This window comes from Pinus tabuliformis, chromosome 3_2, assembly GCF_031772625.1.
Source record: "Pinus tabuliformis cultivar Carrire ecotype Pingquan chromosome 3_2, CPIR1, whole genome shotgun sequence".
Classification (NCBI taxonomy): Eukaryota; Viridiplantae; Streptophyta; class Pinopsida; order Pinales; family Pinaceae; genus Pinus; species Pinus tabuliformis.
The window spans coordinates 334627497-334646508 of NC_142302.1; positions in this window are offsets into that span (position 1 = coordinate 334627497).

Below are 19012 nucleotides of genomic sequence, written 5' to 3' on the forward strand. Positions count from 1 at the left end.
TGAGTGAAAAACACAAGGAAGTTGAGTTGGAAATGGAAGAGTCCATTTGTGAACTAGAACAGGGAGAAATTATGGGAGAAAGTGAAGATTACAATGAAGATAAAGAATGGAGATCAAGTGAAGATCTCATGGACTATTGGGATAATTTAAGGCAACATGAGGAGATGCTGAATGAAGATGAAGAGCTGATGTATAAGGCCATCAAGCCTTGTGTTGTTGAACCTAATAGTTTTGGTGTGCTTGCAGGATGCATAGGAGAGGATAGACAGTCTTGTGAAGCTGTCAAAAGCATGGAGGAGTATCTTATAGAAGATGAATACTCTGAAGTGAAGTTGAATAGAGCTCTTGAACTGAAGTATGAGGAGCAATGTGTTTTAGGGGATAAAAGGTACTCTAGAGCAGAGTATGATGAAGAAGACCTCTCAAATGAGGAAAGTATTGAGTTGTTACAACAGAAAGAACTCATTGACAAATTAATAGTTGGATCTCTTACAAGACAAGAACCATTCCTTGTGAAGGAAGGAGATGAAGTTGAGCCTAAGGAGCTGAATCATGTATAAGATTCAAAGCAGCAAGGAAATTTGATGACTGAAGAGTTGAGTAAGACCACCAGGTCTTATGATTTTAAAATTAATAATTTGTGGATGATTGTAGGTACATCATAGGAGGATGAACAAACTTTAGAGTTTGTCATAGAGAAGGAGAAGAAACTAAAATCTGTTCAGATCAAGACTGAGATGGTAATATCTCAGAACCAGAAGGAGACGGAAGAGTCACCAGGGAGTAGGCAGTAGAATGTTAGGGCTGTCATAGAGAAGGAAGATGGCGGTCTTATTCCAATGAAGACTGAAGAAAATTTGTCGCAAAGAAATGATCCAATGAATGTCATTGGGGAAGGACAAAGATTGTTTGAAGATGATATGGAGGTTCTTAAAGAACAAGAGGGAAAGGATGAAAGGGAGGTAGTAAGAATCAAACAATTTCAAAGAAGAGTTAACTAGCAACAGGCTAAGGAAGAAGAAGTTCACTATTGTGAAGAAAAGTAGGGAGGCATCATTGAAATCGATGATGTGAAGGAGAGGCTAATTGATAGTCTCATGGATTCTGCTGAGAATTCGAAACAACATACTGATGTGCTGACAGAAGGAGAGAGAACAGAGTAGCAAGCTGAATTGTTGCCAAGGAGAGAAGAGGCACCAAGGCCTTATGTTTCGTACTTTAATAATTGGTTTGTGAATGCAGATTTTGTTGCAGATGTTGAGGAAGATTTGATGCAAGAAGAAGAAGCCACAGAAGAGAAAAGCATGAAGATGTAGAAGTTGGAGGAAAGCAACAATAATCTAAAGACAAGAGAAAGAGAATATGTGTACCAGATCAAAGATGTGTTGGACTTGGAGATAGAAGAACTGTGGAAGCTAATGATGAAGTAGCTCAGATGGAGGAAGCTGATGACAGAAGGAGTGATCAATCAGAAGGTGAAGCTGATTGAGAAGGGAAGAAAAGAAGGGAGAATGAAACAGAAGACAACAGACATGCGGCATCAGCAAAGCAGTAGAGAATTTGGACATATATAAACTGAAGTTTGGGACCCTATAGGTTCCCTATTACTATATGAGAACACATGATCAGGAGATCATGAATGTTTTCAAGCTTGGGAGTTTGATGCAGGAGCATTTAGCCCAAGAAAATCAATGTAATTTAGTAGACATAGGGGGTCTTGTGTTTTCAAGAAAATAGGTTCCTGAGTAGGAAATAATGTAAATATTTAGGCTTTGAGTGATTAGAATAGACATTGATTAGTCATGGTGAGGTGTTGTAACTATTCCTGAAATAAAGGAGAACATGAGTGAAATTAGGGGTCAGTTGAGTGTTCAAGAGTCAGTTAAGTAACTGATGCCAGATGTATAAATTGTGAGCCTCTAAGTAAGAAAGTAGATAGGGAGGAGACATTAGAGATAGAGGAGAGCCACAGAGGCCTATAGAGAGAGTCTCCAAGAGGAGCATGAGGTTTGACTGAATGTAAATTAGGCCAAAGTCAATTGGATCTGTGCATTATTAATAAAATGAGTAGTTGAATGACTGTGACTATGTATTTCATTTTATGTGCTGAGTGATCCATAGAAGGACATTGATGATATTCTGTGTGAGTCTAACAGATGTATGTGCAGGTTAAATAAGAGCACAGACAAAGCTGAGGAATATAGAGGAGGAGATGACGTGAGTAGAGTAGAAGACTCTGAGAGAAAGAACACAGAGGAGATTGTGTGGATTCCTATTGAAGAATTAGGGAATCAAGAGGAGAATTGGTTTGTTATACCAGTGGAGAAATTGAGGACTATTCTAGAGGAACAGTGAGGCGAGTTGGGCTGAGGTAGAGTCCAAGCGGAACGCAGAGGAGAGAATGAGATAGAGGATCGTGGAGAGTCCTTGAAACCATTTAAAGAACCAAAGTAATGTTGGAGTAATTGTGATCAAAGAACTCATGAAGTGAAGCTCAGGAGAGAGTCGCACAACGGAACAATGGAAGGATGAGAACCATTGGAGAAACCAAAAACCATAGCCGAAGTAAAGAAATAATGTAAAACTCAAGTGAATAGAAGAGTGGAGAAGTAAGGCGTCAGTACGTAGGAGCCGTCGGATCTCGAAGATCAACAGATGGGATTAAATTGCAGGGGAGCATCACATCGCAACTTATCCCTGGTGCGGACGAACTAGCCAAAGGGAATAGCGAAGTGCGATGTAGCGTTGACCATTGGATTGAATGAATAGATCAATGGTGGAGGATTCATCACTATGTTTCATCAAAGAGGAATGAGCTTTGGGCCATAGGGATGTGCGACGTGCGAAGTCCAATGCGATTGATGATCACATCACAAATTTTCTATAGGAAAGGTGCGAGACCCTTGGCATAGAAAAGTGCGACATGTGATATGGAGTGGATCCGATAAGGGAATGAATGCAGGCATGATGTTGTTTGAAATCTGAAGCGGAGTGAACTTGATAAAATATTGATGCAGTTTATATTATAGTGGAATCCAATATGTTAATTGCATTGGTGGATGCGAAAGGGTGAATTGTAAAGAGCCCGTGGAACTCCCAAAGCCCGATTGTGATAAAGTGGAGTCTTGGGAAAAGTGTGAAGGTGGAGGAAAAGCCGAAAGGGTAGTTTACGAAGGATTTCCAGTATAAGTGGTTTATAATGAAATAAAGCTCGATAGATGGGGTTGTGAATTATTCCAAAGGATCAAGGCATAAAGAGTGGGGCTATATAAATATATATGTATGGTATAAAGTTAACGAGGGTTAACGGAAGGGTTGTAAAGGGCACCGACATGAGAGGTGCATAAAGTTCCGATGCGAAGAGGAATTGATCAAAGGGTGAAGTGTGGATTATTGGTTCGAGAGTTATAAAAAGGGTTGTGATCCTTAGTCAAGGGAGGATTGTTGACCCACCAAAGAGAAAGGAAGGGTTAACAACCAAAGAACACTAAGAGGATGAAGCCTGTTGAGCTTCCAAAGGGGATTTTGGTGAGAAAGCATCAGAAATTCGGGAAATCAGATTTTTGTTTGCATCACCATAGTAGAGCTTGCAATGGGAACCAAGACAAAAAAATGACACCTAAAAGATTAATTTCCATGACATTAGAAATGAAGCCACCATCCTAACGTAATTGTAGAGCTCTCCCCTAAATGTTTTTGAAGGAAATACATTTTTATCTAAGTTTCTCTCAAAATTTAATACCATTTCAAAAAAATAATAATCTAGATTGGAGTCTAGAAAGTGAATTTATCATTCATTCAAAATTAGCTCATTTTTTTAAATTTTTTTTTAAGAATTTATAATTTTTTAAAATTTTTTATGGTGTCCATGTGAACTATTTGGCTTGAGATATTTTCATAGAGAGCTCAAATTGCCAGTGGACCAAATTCAATTGATATAGGATTTCCTAAGATTTATTTTCACATATTATATGACATTTTTATGAGAAATATAGAGCACACTAAGGCCCTTGTAAATTTCCACTCTCAAACTTTAAGGAAACCTCCATTTGCTTTAGATTGTACAAGTTTTGAGTGTTTCTTCAAGTGTAGATATTGGTGTGTGATTAGTGATCATTGTTGATATATTACAACCCATATTTTTTAGTTAGTTATTGTTCTTTCATTTTCTTTTTTTATTACTATTATTATTGACAACATAAATGAAAAATATTGCATTTCATGATCACCATGGGTAGAGCCTTTTGGGTGTTTTTCAAATTTTTTGGAGTGTTTCTTGTTGTCTTTAAGATCCACAATAATTGGTATAGTGTTTAGAAAGGGAAGTTTTTGTTTTTTTTTTTGGGATTGTTAACAAAGAAAAATCTCTCTCTTCTTTCCTTTAAGTATGTTTCATTGAAAGGAAAAGTACATTAGTGAGCATCATTAGTTTCCATTTTTCCTTTGGTTTTGAAAAGAGTAACAAAATCACTTGGTGTATATAGTTTAACACATATTTTCCCTTCAAAATAAGTTAATGTAGGTGTATACAATTTAACACATATATACATACCATTACACTCTTCAAGCACATCATATATCCATAGCATACCATACCAAAAACTCTATGTAATCGACCTTCAAAGAAACAATCAACATATATTTAAAGTCATACCATTCAACGAAGTTTGATGCACCTCCAACAAGGAAACAATCTTCAAAAAAAGTTCACACAGTCATACAGACTTCAAAACACATGTCTTGAATGAACATGCACAACACTATATGCCATTACATGCACTATCTCCCAGTTTCATTCTTTAACACATTTACTGCCATTCCAACACATAGTAGACTCAAGAAATTAGACAGGAATGAACACAATTCATTATATGGTGATTCCACAAGACTTCAATGCTCAACGTAGGTTCCATACTTTGATACCACCACACCTTACACAACTTCATATGTGAAGGACCAACACAATTGTGGGTGACTTTGGAATTTTAGTATGGTCTGTATGCAAGGGAGTAAGCAATGCACACTTCAAACTTTTCAATATAGAGAGTAGAGAACACTCTCTCTAACTGTAGATAAAATATGGACAGAGGATAGAATATGGAAATGAATAATGGTAGAAATATGAGTTAGAGGAGTAGAGAGCTTAATTAGGACTTGTTGCTCTGATACTATGTTAACAGGCATAGGTAACTCAACAAATCGATGATTTTCCTTAAGAGAATTCTTAAATATATATAGGGAGAGGGATAATATTGGGATTCATCTTCTAATGCCTCTTTATTTTACTATTTGAAATATTTATAATAATTTCCCAATCCCTTAGGATTGGGTGTCAAAAATTATGTTATCTTTGTAAAATTTGTGTTAAAATGGTGAAACCTCCAACCCACACAGCAACATGTGAGTGGCACTTGGGTAGGTCACCCAATGTCACCTCAAAAACCTACGTTGTCTCTTTAGGCCAATTCTTGTTTGGCTTCGAGGGGGGCTCCCCTACATATCACTAGGGTTTAGACAATATGAATCAAGATGATAAAACAAGTAACCCTAGGGATTGAAATGGTTTTAAAAAAGGAAAAAGTAAAATGGAATAATGATGATGGAAGGATACATATACCAATGCAAATATTCAAGGTAAATAGGTGGGGTCACAACCACAACCCCATATTTGTTAGATTTTCCTTTATGACTGAATGGGTGAGGAGTTGGAGGTGAAACTATCCCACTCAAGTCAGATAGTGAACTTAACTTCAATAGGAGGATCTACTCATTTGGGATGCTTCAACCATTGTACTAACAATGGTCACCAATATCCCACAAGTTCAGTTGAAGATTACCCCTAAAAGTGATTTTCCAACACTTGAAAATGTGTGTTTTGATGATAGATAAGGGTGAGATGAAGACCCTATAATCCTAAAAATACCATTCCCAGTGATTGCTTCACTCATTGGATCAGTAAAGCAATTTTGTGATCATTAATTTATTCCTACAAAATTAACATAATTACAACACAATTATAAGAAAGAAATGAAAACAAGAAGCATAGAAAAATCAACCCATAAACAACACCCATAAAAAAAAATATTAATCCCAAAAAAAGGATTACTCCCACTCTCAAACCATGATTACAAAATGAAGAAAACACCTCTCTTTATAGAAAGAGGATTTTAACTCTTTTACAATAAAATAATATATTTTTTATGAAAGACCTAGTCTCCAAAGACTTGGTCTAATCTACCTTCTAGAAGCTTAAATAAAACAATTAAAAAAAGTTAAATTGGATTTGCCACAATGTACAATGATATAATTCATAAACCCCCTCAAGTGGACAAAACAAAATCATGCTTCAAAAAATAATTGATCCCTTTAAAATAACTTTATCCTAGATCCATGTGCCCAACATACATATTATCCCACTCCTTGACTACATAATGCAGCCATTGGCTGAATGGATCTACCCACAGGAAAGATCTCAATCGAATGACCCGAGTTGAACTTGTGGCATGATTAACGCATTAACATAAAACTCCTACCTGTCCGTGTTCATAAACCCTTAGGTAGAACATCATTTTGGAAACCACCACTTATACGTCGTAAACCTTAGCCTCAATAGCTAGAATCATAGCTTTTCTCAACCTGTTTTAACCAGTAATTGATCCTTTGACAAGCTTCTTAAATAGAGCATGTAGCCCTTACATTCGTCCAAAAAGATTAGTTTTTAAGTGAGATTGTTTGGAGTTTCCGATGAATTTCTAGTTGGAATCAAACAAAAAAGTTTGTGACCATTTAAATTAGTTTTTTTACTGCATACATGCATTCAACACCCTTAAAAACTCTTAGGGCACCCTCAAAAACCCCTAGGACACTTTGATGGTGAATATTTAAACTTTCAAACTAGTGATTTCAGTGAATCCCTGTCAGATTCTAGAAAAATTAGATCGGAAAATAAATGGGAAAACGTTTCAAAAAATTATAGTAAAGACTACTAGGTCCAGAAACTGTTGGGTATTTTCTGCAATAAGGGAAATTCCATTAGTTTTGTTTGAGCTGTTAGTTCCAAAAATCGTCACAACAATTTCCATATTTAAATCTATGTGGTTCATACCTCATTCAGGGAAGGAGGAGGGCCACACCTACAATTGCTCTTCGGGCTGTTATAATCCAAAACCCCATTAAATGATATTCATAGTTTGCAGGCAAGGTTCTAAGTTTGATTCTTCTATTGCTCGATAAATAATGAAAACTTAAAGAGACAAACCTCAAAAACCCTTACCATGATTGGCCATTATTTCCCAAAGATGGGAAATTATACTTTCCAACCTTGGATAAGAATTTTAATGTCACACTTACCACCATTTTCTCTCCCTGGAATAGTTCTTGCAACCTCATTTTTTATTCAAGCACACTGTTGGCGTTTATTCAAGTCTGATCTTTCTGTTCATGTAACCCCTGCTAAGCCAACATGCATAAATCAAGGTATGATGGTTCTACTCGTCATGTCCCACTGATCTGTAGAAATTACAGAACAACTGCTGGGAAGTCTGTTTATGCTTCTATAATAGATGGAAGTTATCTGTAGCATGCTTCCCTCCTATCTGACAAATTACACACCACAATGCAGGTGCCACACTTGGTCCCACTTGTGCCTTTGGTCTCAATGGCATTGGTCCTCCTCCCACGAGGTAATTTGTGAACATTGGGCAGTGGTCCTTGTCCTGCTCCTAGCCCTTTCACTTTATGCACCATACCTCGTCGTGCACTTCTGGACGAGCCGTCCAATCTTGTTTCAAACTCTACATCTCAAGGCACAAGTTTTTCAACTACGGGTGAATCTGCCAGACTCCCAGGGTTGGATCTTGTATTGGAGTCTTGTGCAATCTCATCGTGAACTCCAAAGCTTCAGCTTGAGTTGTTAGCCTTTGTTGCGACAACACATTCTGTAAATGTGGTGTTAATGATGCTACAAACCATTCACGATGTTGCCCATTTGTTTGTGTAATGTCTGATTCGCAAATTGTGCACTTCAATCTTTGATCCAACTCCCATGGGATTTCGCCTGGTAGCATTGTGATTTCCTTGAATCTAATGATTTACTATGCCTCCAATTTCGGTCTACTAAATTACTTGTTTAGCGCAGCTTGGATATCCCCTATCCCTACATTTGGATTGTCATTAGAATGCTTAATGTACTAGGTCAGCGCACGATCCTATAGAGCGATGACCAACGTTTCCTTCTTTATATTGTCGTCCGTGACACCCTGTGCTTCCCATGATGCTTTTACCTTGAACCAAAATTGCTCTGGATCTTCATTCCCTACTCCCTTGAACACTAGTAGCTTTATCGCGTTGGCCATACTACTTCGCAGTGGTGGCGGAGGTGGTATAGGCGAAGTCGGGGGTGAAGATGGTGAAACTGGTGGTGGTGTGGGTGGGGGTGGTATGCGCGGAATCCTTTGCTTTATCAGATTGATCGCACTTCTTGGAGAAAACTTCGCGAGTTCTTCTTTGCCTCCACGCGGAGGTGAAATCAAGGGGCTAGTTTCTAGTTTGGTGCTACCTTCATTTCTATAAATCATCCCACTCCGCGTAGCCCCAAACATCAATTTATTTGCATAACCTGATTTTCACACAATAGCATTTTAATCCAAGTGTTCAAAGATTTAATCTACTTACCTCACTGTCCCTTGAGGAAGCGTAGTTCTGCCTCGCTATAGCTGACTGAAGTATCTACCGCGAATTCAGTGATGAATCCTCCGATGATTCGATCTAGCCAGTGATGGATAGCGCACACGATCCTATCTTCCAATGCTTCCAGTCTACGCACCAACTCTGGAGTCCACATAGTAGGTTTGTCAATATTACACCTTCCTTGGCTATCTGCTAGCTTCGCGATCCACTCATACAACTCATTGGGGAAGGATGCAAAGAAAATTTCGTGGATCTCCGTATACAAGTAGCAATCTAACCACTCTTCCTTTGATAACCATGGATTCATGTTTTCCTGAGTCGCAAACTCATGAATCCTTCTGTCCAACCACTCCTCAATTCCTTTCTTTATCAGATTCCAGTGGTATGACATCAAACATCTTTATGCAGATACTAGTCCAGCAATGGAAGCATTTGTTGGCTTGTTGGGGCTTGACCCAGGTTTAGAGTTAGTTAGCCAAACAAATCTCGGTACTACTGGCCCTTTCGATAATAGTGCGTGGAGTGCGGGCTGAGGTCTCACCCGAAGTAGTATTGGAGGGTGCTAGAACCAGGTTTCCACACCCTGAAGATGTCTGATGAGTTTGACTGGTCTGCGGTTTCTCCCTGCACGTAGGTAGCTTCACACGTCTTCAGTTCCTCGTGACCTCATACACTGCCTTCACACAGCCCTATCTAGGGGTTGTGTCACGTTTTTCACTATTTCCCAAGACCTTTCTTATATTTCAATGTTAGTTAATTATCTTTGCCTACTTGAGTGCTTTGAGTTATACTTAACAACATAAAACATTCATACAGGTGCATGTAGTAAATAAATAGTATATTTGCAAGTTATATCAATCATACATTAACCCAAGAACAGATACACAAAATTATAACCCAACTTCTCTTTATTGATTCTTTCCACGGTTATAGACTTGACTCACCCTGCGCACTCAGCTGAAGAGGTCCGTGCACTTAGCTACAGACTACTAGGCCTCTGCACACTCAACTGCAGAGCCTTCTCCTACTCTATGACCCAAAGACATACTTTACACTTTGACTCAATCACTTGGACTTCCTTGTTCTTCTATCTCTTTTTTACACTTAGAGCTTTGCTCTATTTATATAATTCCATGGTTCGCGGACCATGGGTAGGTCTATCCAACCGACATTACATTACAGAACTAGGGTGGACAACCCTGTGACTCTATCATACTTTCGGACCCTGCGCCCGCAATTCGTGGAGCTTTACAACAAGATTCGGTCAAAACATGGGCTTTGAGCCCCAAAAAATGCCTTAGGGGGATTCCATGCCCAACAAAAGGCCGTTTTGAATGGTTGGTTATCCTTCAGGTTGAAAAATGCCCCCGCTACTTTTATGAGGCAAATGGATGACATCGTGTGGCCCTTCACCAACTCATTTGTGGTGGTTTATCTAGACGACATCCTAATCTTCAACAAGAGTTGGGGAGAACACTTACAACACATTTGGTAGATCCTTCAAACCCTTCGGCAACACAAACTGTGTGCCAACTTGGAGAAATTCACCTTTGGCATGAGCCAGGTCCTTGGGTTATATCATAGATGAGTGTGGCATGCATGTGGACCCGACAAAGATCCAAGTCATTTGGGATTGACTAGCCCTTGTAGAAATTTTGAATAATATGACACTTATTACAGATATTATCCCAATTATACACTATTGCGGAATACATGCATAATACATAACCTCCTCTATGTTGATCATCAATTTAGCAGCATTAAAATCAATGAAACATCAATCGCATGCACACATTAACACAGTATGTTAGGGTCCCACCCTAACCCCCTTATTTATGTCTTGGGATCACGTCATAGTCAAGAGTCAATAAAGCCCATATTAATATTTGTAAGTGGTTAACCCGCAATTAATGACGGGACCACAGTTAGTTGCAAATGGGCGGAAGTATTAGATAGATGGTAAATGGGCGGTAGTATTAGATAGATGGTATTAATAAAACCCACGATATTGGCCCGTGGTATTGCATGTATGAGTCATATATAAAGGATAGAGACTCCCTGTGAGGAGCATCGTGTCTTGTTTTGTAATCGAGCTCTGCTCTATTGGAGGTTGCCCCCTCGAAGAGGCCTGTGAACATTTCTCTCTGAATAATAAAATCATTGCTATTCTGTGCTCTGGGTATATTTTCTTCACATATTTTGTGTTCTCGGTATCTTTTCTTCGCAAATTCTATGTTTGGGTATTACTTTGCAGGTTAAGAGCATAACAAGTGGTATCAGAGCACTTTCCAGGGCTCAGTGGGATCTCCAAATTTTAGCGATTTTTTTTTTGGCTAGAGACGTGTTTCGGCGTCTTTAAACCACGGGATCTATCGTTAAGCGCATAAACCTGCGGATTTGGGGAGGCATGCATGTAGGAAATACAAGAGGTGGTCACGTCTGTTGGACTCCCTTGTAACCCCTGTGGGTACCCCTTCGAGTAGTAGCGCATTAGACAGAACCGCGCACGGACTGTCTTCCACGTACCTTCTGGGTATATAAGAAGCCCCCTAGCTCCCTTGAAACCTCGCCATAGATAAACCTTCGGCCGTCTTGTGGCTACAGTACACCGAGAACAGCACTCGCAGAGATTACTCGCCCGTACGATAGGGTAGTCGGGTTGTACGGCTAAGGGTACGGTCGATCCTCCTTAGTTAGAGCCCTGAAACATTGGGCCGAGTACTACTGTCAGACCCTTATGTATATTGCGATCTGTAGCACCTGACACTCCTCAAGACCATAGTCCCCTTTCTATCGAGGGATCACACATCACCTATTCTAGATCAGCAAGGGCAGCAGCAGCAGACATCAGTCCCGCAGCTCCATCAGATCAGCAGCAACAGTTGTTCCACCATTCAGATCTCTCAGATCCACCAGATCGGAGTAGTTGTGAAGGGTTCCTGTCCCTGGATATAATTTTCACAGGACTTTTGGCGGCATTGACATTCTGAGGATTTGGCGACTGCAGTATTGATCAGGAAGGAGTAAAACTCCGTTAGGAGTTTTCCAAAAAAAAAAATCAGGACGACGAGCTGAGCAAGGTGGTACCATTAAATTTCTTAGTAAAAATTTTTTAGGCGGTCCCAATTTTTGTCCTCAGGTTGGTGTATGGTAGAAACTCACGCCCAAGCGATGGCCAATGAAAGGATCGACAAAATTGAAGAGCACGTGCACTCCCTCCAATCGGCGGCGAAGCTTATCGAACTTGAGCTTAAAGGAATAAGTAACCAGATACATGATGCACTCCCAAAGGGCAAGGAGCCAGCCCACGAGGAGGCGTATAATGGCCATGAATACCATGAGGGTGAGTCTAGCCACTCTCATCACGTCTGGCACACCCATCCACCACCTAGTCAGCGACCTCCCAAGTTGGATATGCATAAATTTGACGGTTCTCACACGTCCGCATGGCTAGCACAAATGGAGCAGTATTTCCAATTGAATCATATCATAGATGAGGGGACTAAGCTTGTGGTGGGTACCATGTACTTGGACAATGAACGATAGCAATGGAAGGAATGGCATCAGCGTTGCAATGGACAGTTTCGGGATTGGGCCCAATTTGCCAAAACTCTTCGCAGTCGCTTTGAACAGGAAGACTCTTTCTTGGGGCATCTCACTAAGCTCCGACAGACGGGTACAGTGGAGGAATATATTACTGCTTTTGAAGCCTTAGCCTTCCACACTAGGGGTCTCACAGATGAGTTCTACATGGAATGCTTTATCAGCGGTCTTAAAGAAGCCATCAAAGCTCAGGTTCTACTCCACCACCCTCCCACATGGACAGAGGCTTGCCAGGTAGCCCGTAAGGTGGAACGTGCATTAACAACCCAATCCAGCCGCCCCAACTTCCCCGCTAAAGGTCGTCCCTCACAGGCTCCCAATACGACTCAGACACTTAAGATTCAAAAGGTGTCACCTGCGGAAATGGCCGAAAGAAGGAAGCAAGGACTATGTTACTACTGTGATGAAAAATATTCCCCGGGTCATAAATGCAAAGAGCACAAGTTTTTTCAAATAGATAGCACTGACTACAGCTCCACCGAGGAAGATCCACCACGTGAGGAACCGGAGGAGATCGAAGAAGATAACCAAAAGAAAATTGTATCTGATGAACCAATTATTTCGCTAAATGCATTGGCAGGAATTTCTTCCCCTCAAACTCTCAAAATCAGGGGTTTTCTTAAACATCGCCCAGTAGTAGTCTTGATTGATAGTGGAAGTACCCATAATTTCATGCATTAAAAGATCGCTGAAGCAGCACATTGTTTCGTCCGGGCAGTTTCTAACTTCCAAGTCCAGATTGCAGATGGGGGCACAATGAAATGTGAAGGTCGCTGTGAAAATGTCAAAATTCAAATGGGGGATTATCAATTGAAAACCCACATGTTTGCAATACACATGGGGGGTTGCAACATTGTCCTAGGCGCGGAATGGCTCCGCACTCTTGGGCCAATCACAATGGATTTCCAGGAGTTATATATGAGTTTTAAGCAGAACAACTCCACACATACCCTCCGTGGACTACAGGTGGGAGCCCCCTCTATCATCAGCTCGCATAGGATGGAAAATTTGTTAAAAAAGGGCCATCATGGAGTGGTAGCTCAATTTAATGCCATCCAGGTAGTAGACACCATGTCTCCGCTAATTCATCCTGAGATGCAACAGATTTTAAATAAACATTGGACGGTCTTTGACAAGCCTCATGAGCTTCCACCCTCGCGAGGGGAACATGATCATAGCATCACATTGGTTCCAGGGGCCCAACCCCCAAATGTGCGGCCATACAGATATCCGTTCACCCAAAAGAATGAAATAGAAAAAATCATCAAGGAATTGTTGGAAGCAGGTGTCATTCGTCCCAGCATTAGTCCTTATTCATCCCCAGTGGTCATGGTCCTCAAGGAAGATGGGGAGTGGCGGATGTGTCCCGACTTCAGGGCCCTCAATAAGTTAACAGTCAAAGATAAATTTCCCATCCCAGTGGTTGACGATTTGCTGGACGAACTCAATGGGGCTCAATTCTTCACTAAGTTGGATCTTCGCTCAGGCTATCACCAAATTCGCATGAAGGAAGTCGACATTCCCAAGACAGCTTTCAGAACTCATGAAGGCCATTATGAGTTCCTCGTCATGCCATTTGGTCTCTGTAATGCCCCCTCTACTTTTCAGAGCCTTATGAATAACCTCCTCAAACCATATCTCAGAAAATTTGTCCTTGTCTTCTTCGATGACATCCTCATCTATAGTGGCACTTGGGCGGCACATCTTCAGCATGTAGATCTACTCTTGCAACTGCTCCGAACGCATAAATTATTTGTCAAGATGTCTAAGTGTTCGTTTGGCATGGAAGAAGTTGAGTATTTGGGCCACATTGTGGGGTGTGAAGGTGTCAAGGTGGACCCCAAAAAGATCCAGGCAATGCAAGAATGGCCTCAACCTAAGACCTTGAAAAGCTTGAGAGGATTTTTGGGTCTCACAGGCTATTATCGTAAATTTGTCCGCAACTATGGCCGCATAGCGAAGCCCCTAACGCAACTCCTAAAGAAAAATTCCTTCTTCTGGAACGAGGAAGCACAACAGGCATTTACCGCTCTCAAAACCGCCATGTGTTCCACTCCTGTCTTAGCACTACCAGACTTCACCAAATCATTTGTCATTGAATGTGATGCTTCAGGAACAGGTATTGGAGCGGTCTTAATGCAGGAAGGGCAACCATTGGCCTTCACCAGCCAACAACTAAGTGGGAAGAATCTGGGCCAATCTACCTACGAGAAGAAAATGATGGCCATCTTACATGCAGTCGAGACCTGGCGACCTTACTTTTTAGGGCGACGTTTCCAAATCCGCACAGATCATCACAGTCTTAAATATTTTTTGGAGCAACGCCTATCTTCCCCACAACAAAATAAATGGTTAGCCAAAATGCTGGGATATGATTATGAGATCATTTACAAGAAAGGGAAAGACAACAGGGTAGTAGATGCATTGTCGCGCCAATTTGAGGAGGAAAGTACTCTGCTCGCAATTTCCCTCCCCATTCCCGACTGGATTGAAGAGGCTCGCAGGGAATGGTTTTCAAATCCCGGGCTCTCCCAACTCATTTCTCAATTGCAGGTAGATCCTAATTCCAGCAAGGGCTACTCGTGGCAGAATGATATTCTTCGCTACAAGGACAGAGTCATAATATCGCCAACATCCACCCTCAAAAGTCGCATTTTGGCAGAATTGCACTCATCTCCCATTGCAGGACATTCAGGCTTTCAGAAGACGTATGCTCGCACCAGAAGATCATTTTTTTGGGCCGGCATGAAACAGGACATCCTTACTTTCGTAGCAGAATGTGACGTCTGTCAACGCCACAAAGGGGAAACCATCAACACACCAGGCACATTACAACCATTGCCCATTCCGGCGTCAATTTGGACAGAGGTCTCCATGGATTTCATTACAGGTCTTCCAAAGTCTGGGAACAAGTCAGTCATCATGGTGGTTGTGGACCGACTGTCAAAGTATGCTCATTTCTGCACCCTACCCCACCCATTTACACCAACCTTGGTTGCTCAAACTTTCATGGATCAGATCTTCAAATTGCATGGCATGCCCACTTCTATTGTGTCCGACCGTGACCCAATCTTCACTAGTAATTTTTGGCAGGAGCTCTTCAGAATACAAGGCACTCAACTCAAACTCAGTACTTCATATCATCCGCAAACACATGGTCAAACCGAAGCCGTCAACAAATGTCTAGAAACCTACCTTAGGTGTTTCACTTCAGAAAAGCAACACCTTTGGGTACAGTGGTTACCTCTGGTGGAGTGGTGGTATAACACCAACTATCATGCCACCACCAAAATGACTCCCTATGAAGCAGTCTATGGACAACTTCCGCCTTCCCCTACTTCTTATCTCACGGGGTGCTCCAAAGTACAAGCCGTGGATCAACTCCTACAACACCGCGCAACCATGCTTGCCCATCTGCGCAAGAATCTTCATCAAGCTCAGAACCGTATGAAGCAACAGGCTAACCAACATCGCTCAGAGCGCCAATTTCAAGAAGGGGATCAGGTCTTTTTGAGGCTGCAACCATATAAGCAAACATCACTCAAAGACAAGGGTTGTCAAAAGCTCTCCCCAAAATTCTACGGACCATACCAAGTACTTCAGCGCATTGGAGAAGTGGCTTACAAGTTGGCTTTGCCACCTACAGCAAAATTCCACCCAGTTTTCCATGTATCGTGCCTCAAGAAAGTGATTGGGAACAATTGCCGAGTTCAAACCAGTCTACCTGAATTGGACGAAGAAGGGTCAATCTGGCTTCAACCTGAACAGGTTCTAGACACACGAGACAAGCACCTGCGCGGCCGCATGATTAAGGAGGTCCTCGTCAAATGGAAAGACACCTCTCCGGAAGATGCAACTTGGGAACCAACCACTATTCTTCAGCAGTTTCCGCAGCTTCAGCCTTGAGGACAAGGCTAGTCTTAAGGGGGAGGGCATGTTAGGGTCCCACCCTAACCCCCTTATTTATGTCTTGGGATCACGTCATAATCAAGAGTCAATAAAGCCCATATTAATATTTGTAAGTGGTTAACCCGCAATTAATGACGGGACCACAGTTAGTTGCAAATGGGCGGAAGTATTAGATAGATGGTAAATGGGCGGTAGTATTAGATAGATGGTATTAATAAAACCCACGATATTGGCCAGTGGTATTGCATGTATGAGTCATATATAAAGGATAGAGACTCCCTGCGAGGAGCATCGTGTCTTGTTTTGTAATCGAGCTCTGCTCTATTGGAGGTTGCCCCCTCGAAGAGGCCTGTGAACATTTCTCTCTGAATAATAAAATCATTGCTATTCTGTGCTCTGGGTATATTTTCTTCGCATATTCTGTGTTCTCGGTATCTTTTCTTCGCAAATTCTATGTTTGGGTATTACTTTGCAGGTTAAGAGCATAACACAGTATGTAACCCGGGGAAAGCATACAGCTGAAAACCCCACACTATCTATATATTATATTGATTGAGAACATGTAACAATACATAGTACAATACTCCTCACAAGTACTCAATACTATCTCCACCTGTTACACACAAACTAGCTCAGATCTGATGCCTCAAATCTCCTCCACTGTTTGCCTGCCTCCACTGCGCAATCCTGCAAGAGAATGATGATGAATGGCTGAAGCAAACTCGTATTTTCTTGCCTGAAACACGCAATCCTCATTGGCATTACTCAATCCCACTGATTGTGCAAGATCTCATGCACAACTATAGTCACAACTGATAGCAATCTCAACCTCCAACACCTGTCTCCACTGAACTGTCCATGCACTGAGTTAACTGATGTATTCTTTAGTTGTTTTATGAGTTAATAATTAGTGAATTAATTTAACAATTAATTCACATCAGTCATTTTCAGTTAGACTAAATACAACTAGTTTAACCAAGTCAAACTGAACACAACTCCATCAACTCCATAATCAACTCCACCGAAACTCAACCACATGAGTTCTAACTGAAGTCCTACATGCAATAGCTCAACTGACCCACAAGGAAAGCGTATTTCCTTCTGACAACTACATGTGCCACATTTGTAGCTCAAACTGAAGTGCTCCAAGAGGATAAGATAATGTTTATAGTCCAAATATTATTATGAGACAATAATATTCGACTGTTCTATTTTTAGCCTGGCAGTCTAAAAATAGAAACTGCCCATATGTTTAAAAATAGAAGTCCATCTATTTTTACCAACATGACCAATCATCCACAAATAGCATCCTGCAACTCATAGACCATGATCCATATGTCTAAAAATAGACATAGTCTAAAAATAGACTTTGCGCCAAAAATAGCCTGCGGGCCCACTTAGTGAAGGAGACTTCTTTCCACTAAGCTCCATCATATTGTTGCATTCTCAACACTCCCTCTCAACAAGATATGGATTATCAGCAACCCCTATCCTGCCTCGGTGGTATTCGAATTTGCTCCTGGTGAGCGCCTTCGTCAAGATATCAGCATCCTGATCCTCCGTTGGAATGTATGAAAGTAACATGATTCTCCGCTGCACACAATCTCTGATATGATGGTACCTAATGTCAATGTGCTTAGATCTATCATGAAATACTGGATTAGCCGAGAGTTCAATGCAACTCTGCTTATCACAGTAAATCATAGTAGGCTCCAAGTATGAACCGAACAACCCGACTAGGATCTTCCTCATCCATATAGCCTCGCATGCAGCCAAACTTGTTGCCATATACTCGGCATCTGCTGAACTGAGTGCCACGGATCTCTACTTCCTGCTGTACCAAGAAACTGCAGTCGACCTGATACTGAAGACCCCTCCAGATGTGCTCTTTCTGTCCGTTGGGCTCCTTGCCCAATCTGCATCCGTGAAGCCACATAGCTTCACCTCATCCTCCTGTATGTACCACAATCCATATCCCGATGTGCCACTGAGATAACGCAATACATGCTTGCCTACCTTCCAGAAGAGCTTGGTTGGCTTAACCATAGCTTGTGAAAGCTGGTTATCAGCATAGCATATATGGGTCGTGTATTGACCAGATACATAAGCGACCCCACCAACTGTTGATAAATAGTGGCATCCACTACTTCTGCTGAAGTAGCATCCTCCTTCCTCCAACCTCCAGGAAGAGGAGTATCAACAGGCTTGCAACCATGCATGTTGAACTTCTCCAGTATCTCCCAAGCATACTTACCTTGAGAAACAAATAGTCCATCATTGCGCTGCCAGATTTCCAATCTCAGGAAATAATGAAGGAGGCCCAAGTCCTTCATCTCAAACTCCTTAGCAAGATCATCTTTTCATGAAAGTATCAACGGCTCATCACCTGTTAGAATCAAATCATCTACATAAAGTACAATGATAAGCAACTTACCCTCCACCACAATCTGGTATAGGTTAGGATCCGCCTCACTCTTGGAGAATCCAAGTCCGGTGAAATAACTGTCTATCCATGTGTACCAAGCATGTGGTGCTTATTTCAACCCATACAACGCTCTCTTGAGCCTGCACACATGTGACTCGCTGCTGAATATCTCGAAACCTTCGGGCTGCTCTATGTACACCTCCTCCTCAATGACTCCATTGAGGAATGCAGTCTTCACATCCATCTGATGAATGTGCCACCCCATCTGCACTGAGAGAGCAAGAATCGTCCGTATGGAAGAATACCTTGCGACACGTGCAAAGGTATCCTCATAATCAATCCCCTCTATCTGTGAGAAGCCTCGGGCAACAAATCTTGCCTTGTACT